This window comes from Lynx canadensis, chromosome B4 (assembly GCF_007474595.2).
Source record: "Lynx canadensis isolate LIC74 chromosome B4, mLynCan4.pri.v2, whole genome shotgun sequence".
NCBI classification, from domain to species: Eukaryota; Metazoa; Chordata; class Mammalia; order Carnivora; family Felidae; genus Lynx; species Lynx canadensis.
The window spans coordinates 115,910,946-115,926,339 of record NC_044309.1 but is presented as its reverse complement, the minus strand read 5'-3'; the positions used below and the strand labels follow the sequence as shown (position 1 = coordinate 115,926,339).

The following is a 15,394-nucleotide window of genomic DNA, read 5'->3' as shown; positions in this document are numbered from 1 at the left end:
CCCGGTTCTGTTTTTCTTTCTAATAACACTTTCTTTTCCCATCAGTATATTATCTATTTCCCACTTCTCTCCACTACTAAAATACAACCTGCATGAATGAGTGAGGCATTTAACTTTGTTACATCACTTTCTCCCCTGTGCCTAGAACAGTGCCTGATGTATAATAGGCACATTGTAAATAGTTCTTGAAAGACTGAGGAAGTGAATTTGTGGATACTTGTGTTGCCACTCCCTTCCATAGCATGTTACGTAACATACCCTATTTACAGTGTAATAAAAGTAATAGCTACCATCTACTGTATTGATTGTATACCAAGCAGTACAGGTCACCCCTTTCCTCCGTCTGCTTTTGCACAGCACTACTTTATTATTCTATCCTAGCAGTTTGTTAGCCTCTCCCTACCACTCCCTCCAAAAAAAGAAACATAATATATAAGAAATATAAGAATAAATATTATAAGCATCTTTGTGTCCCTGGCCTCAGCAGATACCTGGCACAAAATAGGTGGTCACATCTGAGTAAATAGTTGTCAGGTTATATATCGCTTTTACTTGTGTGAGGTCAGAATCCAGCTGCATTTTGAGTAAACCAGTGTCCCACTGACTAGGCTTCCAGAATGCACAGGAAACATCTGTTAATTTTGGAAAGCTGTTACACTGATTTGGAAAATTATTGCTATTTGCTAAAACAAAGCTCCCTTGAAGAAGAGAAATTGGGCTAAAAGACCTCACATGAGTCTGTCTTTATTAGATAGTGAGCATCCTTATATGTTGTAGAATTGTTAAGCAAGAAACTTGCCATTCCACTCATTCCACTGGTCCTGTTACGAACCTGCAGAAAGAAGCCATAGGCCTAAATTCCCACATGAATCAAAAGCAATTTTTAACAGTCTCTGAAAGTATGTATCTTAAGGTGCCTATCGTGATGTGATGTGCGATTCAGAAAATGCAGATAATTTAATACTAAAAAAAATATTTTTATAAAACTCTTCTTAAATGAAAGATCTGTCTCTATGTCTTACATGTAGTAAGAAAACTGAAAGTTAAAAAATAAAAATCTAAGCAGTTTGTAGGTACCCAAAGGAGTTAGCCAAACTGTTAGGATGTCCCAAAATCAAGAGCTTGGTGAAGGCCTTGTGCAATTTTTATATATATGAGGAAATGATTAGAGTGATTTAGCTATAGAAAATGTGCTTTCTCTTATGGGGTCAATTACCCATATCATTATTTTAGGATTTGAACATCTGGTCTGCTGAAATATGTTATTTAAACTCTGTTGTCTGCAAATAAAGTATATTATCAACACCAATCTCGAGTAGTCGGGTGTCCAGATGAGAAAAATATAAGAATCTTAAATAAAAAAAATTATGAAATCTGGGGCACCTGGGTGGCCCAGTCGGTTGAACATCTGACTTTGGCTCAGCTCACAGTTCGTGATTTCAAGCCCTGCGTCAGGCTCTGTGCTGACCGCTCAGATCCTGGATCCTGCTTCAGATTCTGTGTCTCCCTCTCTCTGTCCCTTCCCCACTCATGCTCTGTCTCTCAAAAATGAATAAATGTTAAAAAAATTTTTTTGAACTATGAAATCTTCTAGAAAAATGTTAACTTAAGAAAACTTTTTACCCTTATCTTTTAGTGTTCTCACTATACAACAGATAAAATCTGATGTTCTAGCTATTAAGAAGACCAATAAAATATAGGATATGTTTGTGAACTTGTACAGATAACCTGAGAAAGCTATTTAATAGATTACACGTTTCATCCTAGTATTAAATTGTGTTTCCAGTTATATTAAACTGTGTTTCCAATTACAGGTGCTTACTGCATATCAAGTATATGCTAAGTACCATATTTGGGGTTGGATAAAAGAAACTTTTAAAATGAGAATTGGGAGGCGCTTGGGTGGCTCAGTTCGTTCGGCGTCTGACTTCGGCTCAGGTCATAATCATACAGTTCGTAAGTTTGAGCCCTGTGTCGGGCTCTGCTGACAGCTCAGAGCCTGGAGCCTGCTTCAGATTCTGTCTCCCTCTCCTGTGCTTGTTCTCCCACCCTCTCCCTCTCTCAAGAATAAACAAATATTGGGGCGCCTGGGTGGCGCAGTCGGTTAAGCGTCCGACTTCAGCCAGGTCACGATCTCGCGGTCCGTGAGTTCGAGCCCCGCGTCAGGCTCTGGGCTGATGGCTCAGAGCCTGGAGCCTGCTTCCGATTCTGTGTCTCCCTCTCTCTCTGCCCCTCCCCCGTTCATGCTCTGTCTCTCTCTGTCCCAAAAATAAATAAACGTTGAAAAAAAAAAATTAAAAAAAAAAAAAAAAAAAGAATAAACAAATATTTAAAAATAAGTAAATAAAATGAGAATTGGTACTAGGGTTTTAGCAAAGAATATAAAATAAAGGTCTGAAGGGTGAAAGTTTTCTGTGACTATTAAAGAAATTAGTTTTGGTCTCATTAAAATATATGAACTCTTTGTAGAGCAAAATTTAAACACTGAGAAAGTAAGCAAATACATTAGCTCTAATAGGTTCAGGGGCTTTTTGATGGTGAAATTAGTTTAAGTATGTTTTCATACCCAGTGTTTACTTGATTACCTGTTGATGGTTTTGTACAGTGGGCTAACATGAGATCTTAACCGTTTCATTGAATGTAGCCTTGTTAGATTGATTCTCAATAGTAGTAATTCTAAGCATCTTTAATTCTTACTGAGCCCTTCCCACTGCTAAGGAGCAAAGTATTTTCGCATACTCTCCTGTACTCTACAGATTACTGTCTTTTCAGCCTGCTTGTTGAAGTCTTGGCTCCAGTAAATATGTCTGCTGGCTTTTCTGCTAATGCCCTGTGGGTTGATTGCATAAGTTAAAATCTGTGACTGTGAGTAGGGTTTGTTGGAGTTTACAGTAGCTTCTATCTTACTATACTTACCTGATGTTAGGGTAAAGATGTTCTTTCTTCCTTGGGTTTACTATACAGGGAATTTATCATTTTCCTTGACAGGTGGTAGACAATTTAGAGGGTTGGAAGTGTGTTCATTTATAGTCTGTCTACAGGAAGTATACTGAAAATTACTGCTGTAATTTACATGTCAACATGGTCTGACTTTTGTTTTGTTTTGTTTTGCATTTTATAGGAGGCTTAGATAGGGATGGCTGTCTCCAGGCCATCCTTTCTCCTTATCTTTGATCTTTTCTTCCTAAGTATTATATACATATATATGTATATATACACATATATATGTATATATATATACTGTATATGAGGAATGCTTGAAATAATTGAAATTAGTAAGCTTGGGGGAAGGAGAATGGGGATTTTCTGTATTAAGTTTTTAAATTATAAGCATTACATAGAATCCTTTTTTTTTTTTCTTTTAAAGTTAAATGTACATAAAGCGAAAAGTAAAATGTTCCTTCCTTTCCCTCTCTTTATCCCCCTCCATTCTAGTTGAGAGAAAAGGTTTTCTGGGGGTTTGTTTTGTTTTTTGATATGGAAAGTTTTAGAATAAATGGAAATTTTAGGGGTAGTTAATCTCTGTTCCCAGGAGGCCTTATCTTGGAGGTACTTGAGAAAGGCAAAGGCTGTCAGAACTGTTTCCCCTAGGCAGGAAGTCTTCCTTCTTGTGTTACCTCGGTGCCTAACACAAAGCTTAACTCACCAGGAACTCAGTGAACAGCTAGGGTAGTACAGGCACATGTCACAGATGGAAGAGTGGATCACGTTCCTGGATAACGCTTTGTCTTTCTACTTGCTCCTTGTATCTCTCCTCTTTCCCTCTTTTCTTACTATTTTCTGGTACCTTAATTTGTCCTTACTTCCTTCCTCTCCTTTTTTGGTGCCTTTAGCTAGTGGCTCAGAGCAGGGGATCAAGGTTTTGAAGTGCTGTCTACTAGACTTTCTACTGTAGGATGAACATCTGTAATTAGAAAAGAAATACAGGTACCTTGCTTTACATTACAAAGTAAAGTTCACATAACTAAAAGAATCAGCAACTTCAATGCATAAGTGACATGTGCTTTTTATAACTTTCAGAGGTCTTTGTAGCCTGTGTTGCTCATTGTGATCTTTATTTACCAAAGAGGGATAAAGCTAGTGTTTAGAAAGGTGCTTTTAAAAGTATCTTGAGATCTAATAGGACACCTCTAAATTAGGTGGTGACTGAAATTCTTTTAGAAATAGGAAACAGTGTTGTGATATGGGTAAAAGTGTGATTATTCCAAGCTTCAGGATATTACTGTACAAGTAATAAACTCCCAAAGAGAAGCAGTGAAGTAAAACATTTATAACAAGAGTAGGGGTGACCTGCTACAAAATCATGGCTCATATGATCTCATTGCAGGAGTTCTTTACTCAGCCATGTACACTGATGATGAGCTGTTTCACATGACTGATAATGCAGAAGCTTCTGTCTGAAGTCATTTTTTTACCCAGAAAAATACTTTTAAGTATCTGGACTAATTGTTTTCTTAATATTGCAGATGACACTCTACATGTACGAAGTGAGAGAGCATGCATACAAATACCAGGCATTGTTGTCAGTACATTATTCATATAAATTTGTTTGATTCTCATAAAGCCCTTTCAGGTAGGCACTATTATTATCCCCATTTTATGGATGAAGAAACTGAGGCAAATTGAAATTAAGAGCTTATCACTCATTTTCATTTAGATAGTAAGTGGAAGAGCTAAGATTAAAACAGAATCAGTTTGGGGGCACCTGGGTACCTCAGTTGGTTAAGTGTCCAACTTCAGTTCAGGTCATGATCTCATGGTTTGTGGCCCCACATCAGGTTCTGTGCTGACAGCTCAGAGCCCGGAGCCTGCTTGGGATTCTGTGTCTCTCTGTCTCTCTGCCCCTCCCCTGTTCGTGCTCTCTCACTCTCTCAAAAATAAATAAAAACATTAAAAAAAAACAAACAAAAAAACAGAGGCCATTTTGCTCCAAAGCAGATATTCTGCTCCTTCTGGGTAATCTACTAAAGCAAGGGTCAGCCAACTTTTTCCACAAAGGGTCAGATGGTAAATATTTTTACCATGTAATCTCTGTTGCAACTGTTCAGCTCTGTGGATATAGCATGAAAGCAGCCATAGACAGTCCAAAAACAAATGTGCTTGACTATGCTCCAATAGAACTTTATTTGTAGACACTGAAATTTGAGTTTTATGTATTTCCACATGTCACAAAACATTATTCTTGATTTTTTTTTTCCACCATTTAAAATGTAAAAACCATTCTTGGCTCATGGGCCTTACAAAAAGAAGCAGACTGGACTTGTCTGTTCATACTGTACTATTTTTGTGTGAGATATTAGGATAAAGTCCACTAATTTATTCATCCATGCAGGAAAGAGAGATCAGGTATCATACTAAATTCTAGGTTACCAAGGATGAACAAGAACAAAACCTTCCAGTTCCTTTTGCCATTCCACTTAAGTTCTACTTCTTCTCATGTCTGCTTTTTTTTTTTTTAATTTTTTTTTTTCAACGTTTATTTATTTTTGGGACAGAGAGAGACAGAGCATGAACGGATGAACGGCGGAGGGGCAGAGAGAGAGGGAGACACAGAATTGGAAACAGGCTCCAGGCTCTGAGCCATCAGCCCAGAGCCCGACGCGGGGCTCGAACTCCCGGACCGTGAGATCGTGACCTGGCTGAAGTCGGACGCTTAACCGACTGCGCCACCCAGGCGCCCCTCATGTCTGCTTTTTTTAAGAATTTATCTTTGGGGTTCTTGGGTGGCTCAGTCACTTGAGTGTCTGACTCTTGGTTTCAACTCAGGTCATGATCCCAGGGTTGTGGGATTGAGCACTGTGTTGTCGATTGAACCCTGCTTAAGATTCTCTCTCTCCCGCAGCCCCTCTCCCCACTCCCTCTCTCTTAAAAAAAAAAAAAAAATTCTCTTTTATTTCCTGTCCGTTGCATGTACCAGACATGTTCATATTATCCGATTTAATCTTCATAGCCAGTAGTGTTATCTGTTTTATAGTTTAGAGAAGTATAAAATAAAAGACCCTAAATAGGCAGCCATTTACACACAGCCAGGTGAGAAGTAGAGCCTAGATTCAAATGCAAGTCTGTCTTAGGTTTAGGTGTTTTTTTGTTCGCTTCACTGCTGCTTCCTCTTTGCTCCTGGGAATGTATGAAGCTATGATGAAATGCTTTTGACCCTGTCTAAAGGGAATTTGTGTATCTCACTTCTAAAATGGCATGCTTATTTTTACTCCCCTTCCATTTGCCCTGACTCTAGCTTTCAAAGATGCTATCTATAAAAGTTTGATAGAAATGTTAAGATGTTTCTTGGTTTCCCAATCAAGGAAGCAAAGGAAAGAAAGAAAGAAAGAAAGAAAGAAAGAAGAAAGAAAGAAAGAAAGAAAGAAAGAAAGAAAGAAAGAAAGAAAGAAAGAAAGAAAGAAAGAAAGAAAGAAAGAAAGAAAGAAAGAAAGAAAGAAAGAAAGAAAGAAAGAAAAAGAAACAGAACAAGTTAATAATTTAACTAGTAGAAAGATACACTGATGCATGGGAGGAAGAATGGAGGAAGAAAACCCATGTCCTTTCCTGATGCCCTCTACTGCCTTTCAAGTCTTGAAAGAATAGGACTGTGTCCTTAGCATGCTCTGAGAAAGAAATGGGTTCCAGATGAGTCTTTGGGATTATTGATGATTCATAGGGGGCCTGGAGTAGATTTTTAGGACAGTTCTTTTGTGGATAGTACCTGGAGAAGACAAATGATAAGTAGAATTGTTCATGTTTAGTTTTAAATAAGGAAGTGAACTGATGTGTTCATGAGTGACAGTTTAACCTCCTCATCTTTGACTACTTATGGGTTCCCAAGAAGCTTACTATCCTTTTCCCCATGGCAGTGGGAAATCCCAATTACAGGTTGTAGTTCCTATTAGAAAATGGAAACACTCAAGTAGGCTTGGCTAAAATAAGATCTGGGACTGAAAGCAGATGTCTCTTGAGTTTAACTACTGGTTTCCTTGTAATTCCCTACTACTTTATTATAGTGGGGTCTGTATTTAATGTAACATTTAATATTCTGTAACATGGAATATGTCATTTCTGTAACACATAGCATTAATACCTTTAATTTGAAAATTGCTGAAGTTTATCATGACAGACTTCAGATGCATATACTAAATATAACTAGGTGTACATGAAGCTAACTTGATACACCCTTCAATGGGATTTATTAAGATAATTATATCCAAAACTACCAGTGCAACTGCTTTGTACTTAAGGATCCCAGAAAATGGCACCCTCTGTGGTCGTTTATTTTTAATGAATAATTGATTAATAATTTGTTATCTAACATTTATTTATAATATGTTATGTAATTTCTAATAAAACTTAGTGTTTAATTTATAATCTAATTAATAACTTAATTACTGATGTTTTAATTATTTTTTATTCATCCTGTTGGTAAGGGAGGGATTTCTGTCCTTCCATTATGGAGATGGTCAAACGCATGACACCCGACAGATGAGATTGACAACAGTTGGTTGGTCACATATACAGGGGAGGAGGACATAGCCCTCCACATAGGCCCACACTGAGCTTGCACTTGGGAACAGAATGAGTCACCAGGGGCCGTGGAAAGCAGGCTATACAGTATCAAGATAATGGGTCCCCTTTGGTTCCCATGGGAGGATATGATTGGCTGGTTTGAATAATTCCATATGTTGACAAGGAACTAAAATCCTCTACTCAGGTGTAGCCAGAACTGCCCCTGTGATAAAAAGAAAGGTTGTTTGGCTAGGGCACCCTATCTGTGGGAACAGAATAGGAAGGGCAACTTGCATTCAGGCTGTTTGGCATCCTCTTCGTTTTCCATGGATGTCAAGACAGAATACAATAGGTATTATACCATAGTAGTTTCATACTGACTCACAGTCAAGAGCATAGCATGGGCAGAGGGATGATCATATTTTCCAAAAGGCCCACACCTTTTCAGTGGCTGTTAGGATTATGATAAAGAGATATTGGCAGGAGCAATGTGGCATGTATAGTAGACAGAAAAACACATGGTCATCCTGATTAAGAAGATAGTCAAAGGATGAGGTGTTTATGTCTTCATCAGTGAGTCCCACTCCTCTGGCCCAGCTCCCCGACTAGGTTCCCTACTCTAGTGTTAGAACCTGGCAAAGCCAAGGAGAGGAGTGGGTATCCCCATTTCCTATCATAGATGGATGATTGTCTTTTCTGCCATGGCTGCCCTCCAAGAGAGGGATCTGTCTCTAATTTGGTAGACACTCTTAGCCTCTCATCACACAGAAATCCCCACCACCACCCTGCCTCCAGCACCTTCCACAACACTTCAATTCCTACCTCCAAGCCTTTGCTTATACTGCTTCCCTTCCCTCCAACTTAGGATGCCTTTGCTCCTCTTTATTCATTGGAGTCTTTCACGTGCTTGTGCCTTAAATTTCTGACTGCCCCAGCCTGCATGAGGTATCTATTTCTCTGGTTCTGTAGCCCTTAATGTCTGTGCACTGACTTTAACATTTAGCATGCACTAACTTTTAGTTGTACTCTTCGGAAAATAGTCCCTGCCTTTATCCTAATTCTTGTGGTATTAATTCCTTCTGCCTTTATCTGTATAGAAAAGTTTCACTCAGCAGGTAAAAAGAGAAGCAACCAATAGAATTTACAGTTTGAATATTAACTAATTCTATTAGATTATCTTCATCCAGCCCCTAAAATAATATGATACATAATAAGTCCTCAATATTTATTGAAATAAATGCCATAGCAGTTTTATATTTTTTAAAAATATGTAAAAACGTGTGTAAATGTGTGTGTGTGTAAATGTGAAGCATCCATGTGTGTATGTGTGTCTAAATATGAAGCACCCTCATGTAGCCCTCCCAACCCCTTTATTTCTAGTGGCCTTTATTTGTGTGGTACTAATGTGTTACATAAAGGGAAGAAGGGATGTTGGGTCAACCCTAACTTTATTGAAAACTGTTTTATTTTTCAACACAATAAACTTTGCTACAATGACAAAACTGGATTGGCAACCTGCTATATTTTATTTGGAAGCATTTCTCCCACCCCCCCCATCTAATATATTTTATTTATTTATTTTTATTTTTAAATTTACATCAAATTAGCATATAGTGCAACAGTGATTTCAGGAGTAGATTCCTTAATGCCCCTTACCCAAATAGCCCACCCCCCCCACCACAACCCCTCCAGCAACCCTCTTATATTCTCCATATTTAAGAGTCTCTTATGTTTTGTCCCCCTCCCTATTTTTATATTATTTTTGCTTCCCTTCCCTTATGTTCATCTGTTTTGTATCTTAAAGTCCTCATATGAGTAAAGTCATATATTTGTCTTTCTCTGACTAATTTCGCTTAGCATAATACCCTTTAGTTCCATCCACGTAGTTGTAAATGGCAAGATTTCATTCTTTTTGATTTCCAAGTAGTAATCCATTGTGTGTGTGTGTGTGTGTGTGTGTGTGTGTGTGTATACACATACACCACATCTTTATCCATTCATCCATCGATGGACATTTGGGCTCTTTTATTTGGAGACATTTCTAAGCTTAATAGAACGCTTTTCTGTTTGTATTAACAAAAAGGTTTTGGTCCACATTTCTTGAAAAGTATTTTAGGGAATCATTCTCAAACCAAATTTTAAGAAAGCAAAAGTGCTGGTAATTAAATGTTTGGTATTTATTTTAGCTAGTGCTTATATCAGGAGACATTTTTATCACAATCTATTCCTCTCCACCTAGAAGCAGCTCATGATTGAACCAGATTCTCCCAGCTAAGCTAGAGTGACAAGAGTGCCTGTTGGACTGTGATCAGCCTTAGGCTCCTCTTATGACATCAGGATTGCACCAGGAACCCTGGAGGGCATAATCACCCTTATTTACAGGCTAGGAGTTCTCCCACAACCCAGAGTGCTGTGGGAGATGCCTAATAGTATGGTGCTGTTCGCTGTGGCAACAATAGTCAACAAGTTGTATGGTTATTCTGTGGCCCCTATAGAATGTTGAATAATCCCTTTACAATTTCTTTTTCTCTCTTTTAAGTTTATTTTATTTTGAGAGACAAGGAGAGAGCATGCATGTGCACACGAGCGGGAGAAGGACAGAGAGAGGGAGAGACAGAAACCCCAGCAGGCTCGTGCTGTCAAGTACGGAGCCCAATCAGGGCTTGATCTCAGAAACTATGAGATCATGGCCTGAGCCCAAATCAAGAGTCGGACGTTTAACTGATTGAGACACCCAGGCACCCCTTTTCCATTTGTCTTTTAAACCATTTTTGGAGTAGTCCTGTAATGACTGTATCTTAAATAGCAGCCTCGGGGTACTGATCCTGATTTTGTTTTTAATTGTCAGTCTGCAGATTAGAGAATCCTAGTAACAAATGCGTATCTAGGGAAGGAAATGGAAATGGAAATGGTATTTAAGAGGTTAAGGTTGCCCCTGGAAAATGAAGTGGGCATGTTTTTCAAAGTTGCATCACTAAAGCCTGGTATTCTTTCCTGACAGTGTCACCTCAAATCAGCTTTTAAACCGTCCTTCAGTTTATATTTCAAGGAAGCTGGGTATTTCTCTGTGGTTTCTTTTTTCTGAAGCCATAGAATTCCAGCTTGGTAGTTTTAAAGGCTTGGTTGTTAACACCTCTAAATTCATGACCCAAAGAGTAAAACACTAACCGTATGCATTTTATGCTGCAGGTTTCTTTTTCATTTCCTTTCCTTTTTTGGTAACATACTCCTGCTGTGCTATCCCTTATTGTAGTGATTTTATTTGTATTGTATGTTTTATTAATCAAAGTGTTTAATTCAAGAAAGTTAATGCATTGTATACATGTGTGAAATTAAAGATTATTTTTACTGAAATCAAGATAATAAAATCCATTAATGTTTAAAATGAAAATAAAGTATGTTCTAACCTTTAGTCTGTCTCTCAAAAGAAGATTAAAGATTAATATACATTTAAAAACTAATGTATATACCTTTCTTTGAGGGGAAGGATTTCTGCTGTTACACTATAATTAGAACATCAGCCATCCACGGCTTACATATTACTGAAACACTGACGTTTCTTTTTAGTTAAAGCAGTTAGGAATAGAGAAGACCTAGCAGATGATCTGGTTTGCCTCTTAGCACGTAGAGGTCACACTTGAAGAACCTGATTTTTGTTGAGGTCAGATAAGTTTGCTACAGACTCAGTGTTATCTCTTGGCTTTTATGCTCTGTCACCCTGGCTCTGCACATACTTAACAATAATTGTGCAAGAGCCTACAGTTGGAAAACCTAAAAACATGCCACAAATATATGCATCTTTCGTTATTCGAGGATGAAAATGGCCACATATACCCATTTACAGTTATGCCATATTCCGTAAGAGTAGTAGAGAGATAACTTACTCATTTTAAAGATAGTTCCCAGGAAAATCATCTGAGTGGAAAATGGAGAAAATTCTCCAAGTACTGGGTAATTGAAAAGAGGACATGAAAACAAGAATAAGAGTGGTTTCTAAACCGTTTTTTATTGATTTGATTTATGGTTTTCAACCCGACCCCTGAATCAAAAGTTCAGTAAAGGAGCTGAAATAACAGAGTAGAACATTTTCTGGTGAAACTAAATGTACACACTTTCCTGGTGAAAATTGTGAACCAATATTATGTAGTTAGCATGTAATAATACATAACTTATTAAAAAACATTTTTATGTTTCTATGTAGTGTTCATCGTTCAAGTGCTTAACAGTAGTTTTTTCTGTTCATTCTGTGATGAATATGAAAGCAGCCAAAGGAAACACATAATCACTAAGTCAAAATGAGACAGCATTTATAGGAGAATTATAACAACATCCTGAGGACTAGCAGGTTCTGCTCAGTTTGGTCCAGGAGTGGTAGAAAGAGGAAGAGAAAGATCTCAGAAGTTCAGATTTACATGTTGTGACTTGAAAATTAGAAAGAAACTTTGAAGGTGAGGACACTGGAATAACCTTTTTCTTCAAGTTTAGGAGGAATTACATGGAACATTCTATGTTTCGGGGGCTCAGATAAGAGAGGAAGAAGATAACTAGATTCATCAACAAAGAGGACAGGATTCAATGCTTTGAAAGTGCTCCTCAGTTCACTGTGCTTCTCCTTTTCCTTTCTCTGTTCTCCTTGTTCTCCCCTCCCTTTGCTGGAATTTTTCAGGTTAATGGAGGTTCACAAGGATGTTTTGTTGGTGATGTCTGGCTCGGCCTTGTGCAGTTTTATGTTCTGAAAAACTCTTAGGGGAGATAGATTAAATGAGTCTTTTTAAAGAGACAGTTCCTTCTAAAAGAGAAACCCTCCTTCGTGTGATATCTTACCTAAAAGAAATTTCATGTACTTACAGGGGAGGGTGTACTGTGCCTATATAGCAAATAGCATAAAAAATACATAATTTAAAAAAGTTGTTTTTACAGTTTATTTTTGAGAAAGTGAGTGTGATTGGGGTAGGGGTAGAGAGAATCCCAAGCAGGCCCCATACTGTAAGCACAGAGCCTGACGTGGGGCTTGAACCCACGAACCATGAGATCATGGCCTGAGCTGAAACCAAGAGTCGAACGCTCAACCAACTGAGCCACACAGGTGCCCCCCAAAATACGTAATTTTTTTAAAAGTGATGGCGTTAAGTAATCAGATGTGCAGATCCAAATGTGTATGTAGATCCTTGACGTGTGGAATTGAAGACAGCTGCCTAATCAGTGGGAATTTACTTCTGGCTTTACTTTTCTTTGCCCTTACCTCATCCAGATTTGGAAAGGATGGCCTGGGGAGGTAGAGCCCAGTCTTGATTCTTTTTGGGTTGTGTTTGCAGCTTACTTTCCTTTTACTTCGATTATCAAATTGTGAAATAACCAGGCAGGAAATTGTGGAGGAAACACTATGTCCTGTTCCTTTAACCCGCAAGGCTGACAGTGTTAGGACGATATCTTCCTGACAGTGGGAAGGAAATGTAAAGAATAGATGAGCCCCAACTCAATGACTGGCATCAGTAAGAAGTCCATATTTCATTATCTGAGATCTAAAGTTATCTGTATAGATTTGAAAGCTGCTAAGAATTATGTAGGAAAATAGATTAATCAACAACTTTTCTCTGTTTGAACATGTAGACACAAACGTGTAAATATGGATGCTAAATGCCATCTTTCCTGATTTTGCTGCCAAACCCGTTATCTTTTCTTTAAAATCATATCCCTTGTTAAGAAATTTCTGTTTCAATTGATGTCCCCCTCATTTTGCTGGTGACTTGAAGGAAGACTCCGGTTTTTCCCCTACCTCTTTACTATAGCCCTGATGAAGTTTTTAACTCTTATATCTAGCCCTTCCTCTTAATTCCTGATGTAGCCAACCTCATTCAGGCTGTCTATACTGTTGAAATTACCTCTCAGATCCCTATCCACTTCTGTCCCTGTGCTCGCCCCATTCAGCCCCCATTGAGTTACAAGATTAGTCTTCCTAAAACCTTGCTTTGCTTTGCTTTGCTCACATTCCTCCCTTGCAAGCTTCAGAAATTGTATATGGTCTACCATTTACTATCCAGATACATAGGGAGCTCCTTTTACTTCAATTTAATCTTTTGAGATCAGGGGGACCTCACTGATGCTAATTAGGGCTATCCTTTTCACTGTTTGGGTGGGGGGACTGGGGCATGGGCTGGGCCTACAGGCCTGGGTTGATGGAAGGGATGTTGTTCTCTTTTCTGTTGTCATTAATGGGAGAGAAGTATGGATTAAGGAAATCTTTGAGGTCTACTGGAAGATTTGAGTCTTCTTGTTGAAGGCCTACAAGCTGAGTATGGACTCTGCTATTGTTCATGACCCTTGACAGGCTAGTACCTGTTATCTTCTCCAAGCTTGTTTTCCATTATGTGTAGGAGACTCCTGCTGCAGCCTGAATGTTCTTTTTGTTTTCTGAAAACAAATATTCCCACTTCCACACCATTGAGTATGATGCTTAGGATGTCCCTTCTCCTTTAAACCATACACTATTCCAGTATTCCCCCCAAACCTTTCTTTATGATCACCACTGCCATAAATACTTACCATCTGAACGTCTGAAATTTGACACTCTTTGCTTTCTAATATAATTTTTGTTTACTCACTAAAAATTTATTGAGGGCCCATTATGTGTCAAGCAGGATCCTGGGGGTTCAACTGAAAAAGACCATTTTCTTGTCCTTAGGAGTTTACATTTTAGGGAGGGAAACAAATATATCGCCATGTGCAGTTGAATGAGATGGTGTAGGATTCAGAAGAGACAAGTAAACCAATGTGGTTAGGGAGGGGTTGGTCAGGGAAGGTTTTCTGTAGGAAAGCAACTTTCAGAACTAACAACTCCCAACATTTTATGGCAGTTACGTTTTGATCCATGTGCTTTTAATCCTTAAAGCTTTTTTTTTTTGTCCTTAAATTAACTGTTGTAAATATTTATATCCCTAACAGTTGTGGCTACTAGCTTCCTACTGTATCCTTAATAATGGCTTTCCAAATGTTGGACCAGGAAACACCTCTCAGCTCTCTCTTCAGACAAAGTAAACCTAATTTCCTCACAGGTGCTACAAGCTCTGTTACTGATTATTCAAAATTTTTATACTGTTGAGTCTAAAAGAGTGCACTGATTCAAAAAACCAAATTACTGGGATCTTGTTATAACCAGACTGTGATTCATTGCAGCAGGGTGAGGCCTAAGGCTTTATATTTCTGAAAAGCTTCCTGGTGATGCTGAAGCTGGTCATAGATTGAATGTGTTTATGAGTAACAGGGTTTTAGAGGACGAAAGATAAAGAATTAAGATAAGAAGTGAAGGTACGTTTTCTTTTATTTAAATGGATGGATCCTGCAGTCTCTGCATCCTGTTAAATTTATTTTATGCTAGCTAATTTAAATCACCTAATTACCCAGCTGGGTTGGGCTCCTGTCCCTGCAACCAGAGACAGTGAATCTTGCCAGTGATCTGACTAGAAAGCTTCCATTCTCCACCCCCACCTCCTCCCTAGAGAGTGAGTCTCCTCCATGTCATGGGGAGCTACGATAAGGCACGCACCCACCTAGTTGAGGCTGCAATATGATTCTCTGAGGCCCTCTAGCTACTGAATAATAAGGAACCCCTGTCTTTGTCAGAGGGAGGTGTTCCTTTTGGCATTCTGCCTTCACCCAACTGGTTTGTGTAACATTTGAGTTCCAGGAATGGCATCTGAGGCTAGTCTGTATCCTACAATGTGTAATCAGGAACTGGCAGAAAATTCATCTTTAGCTTTTAAGATTCCTGTTAGAAATTTTCATAACTTGTAGGAGCCTTGGCAGTTGAATGACCTGACCTTGATCTGTAAAGGGGCCTGCCAGGGTGAAATGCAACTCTCTTTATTCCGTGTGAGTGTTTCTCCTGATGATTTTCTGTGAT

General features: G+C 38.5%; 1 protein-coding gene across 3 annotated transcripts in view; it reads left to right on the top strand.

The window, feature by feature from the left end:
• The window catches only part of FGD6 (FYVE, RhoGEF and PH domain containing 6), a 115,697-nt gene that overhangs the window by 20,124 nt on the left and 80,179 nt on the right, over window positions 1-15,394 (top strand). The gene's annotated exons all lie outside the window — the stretch shown is intronic.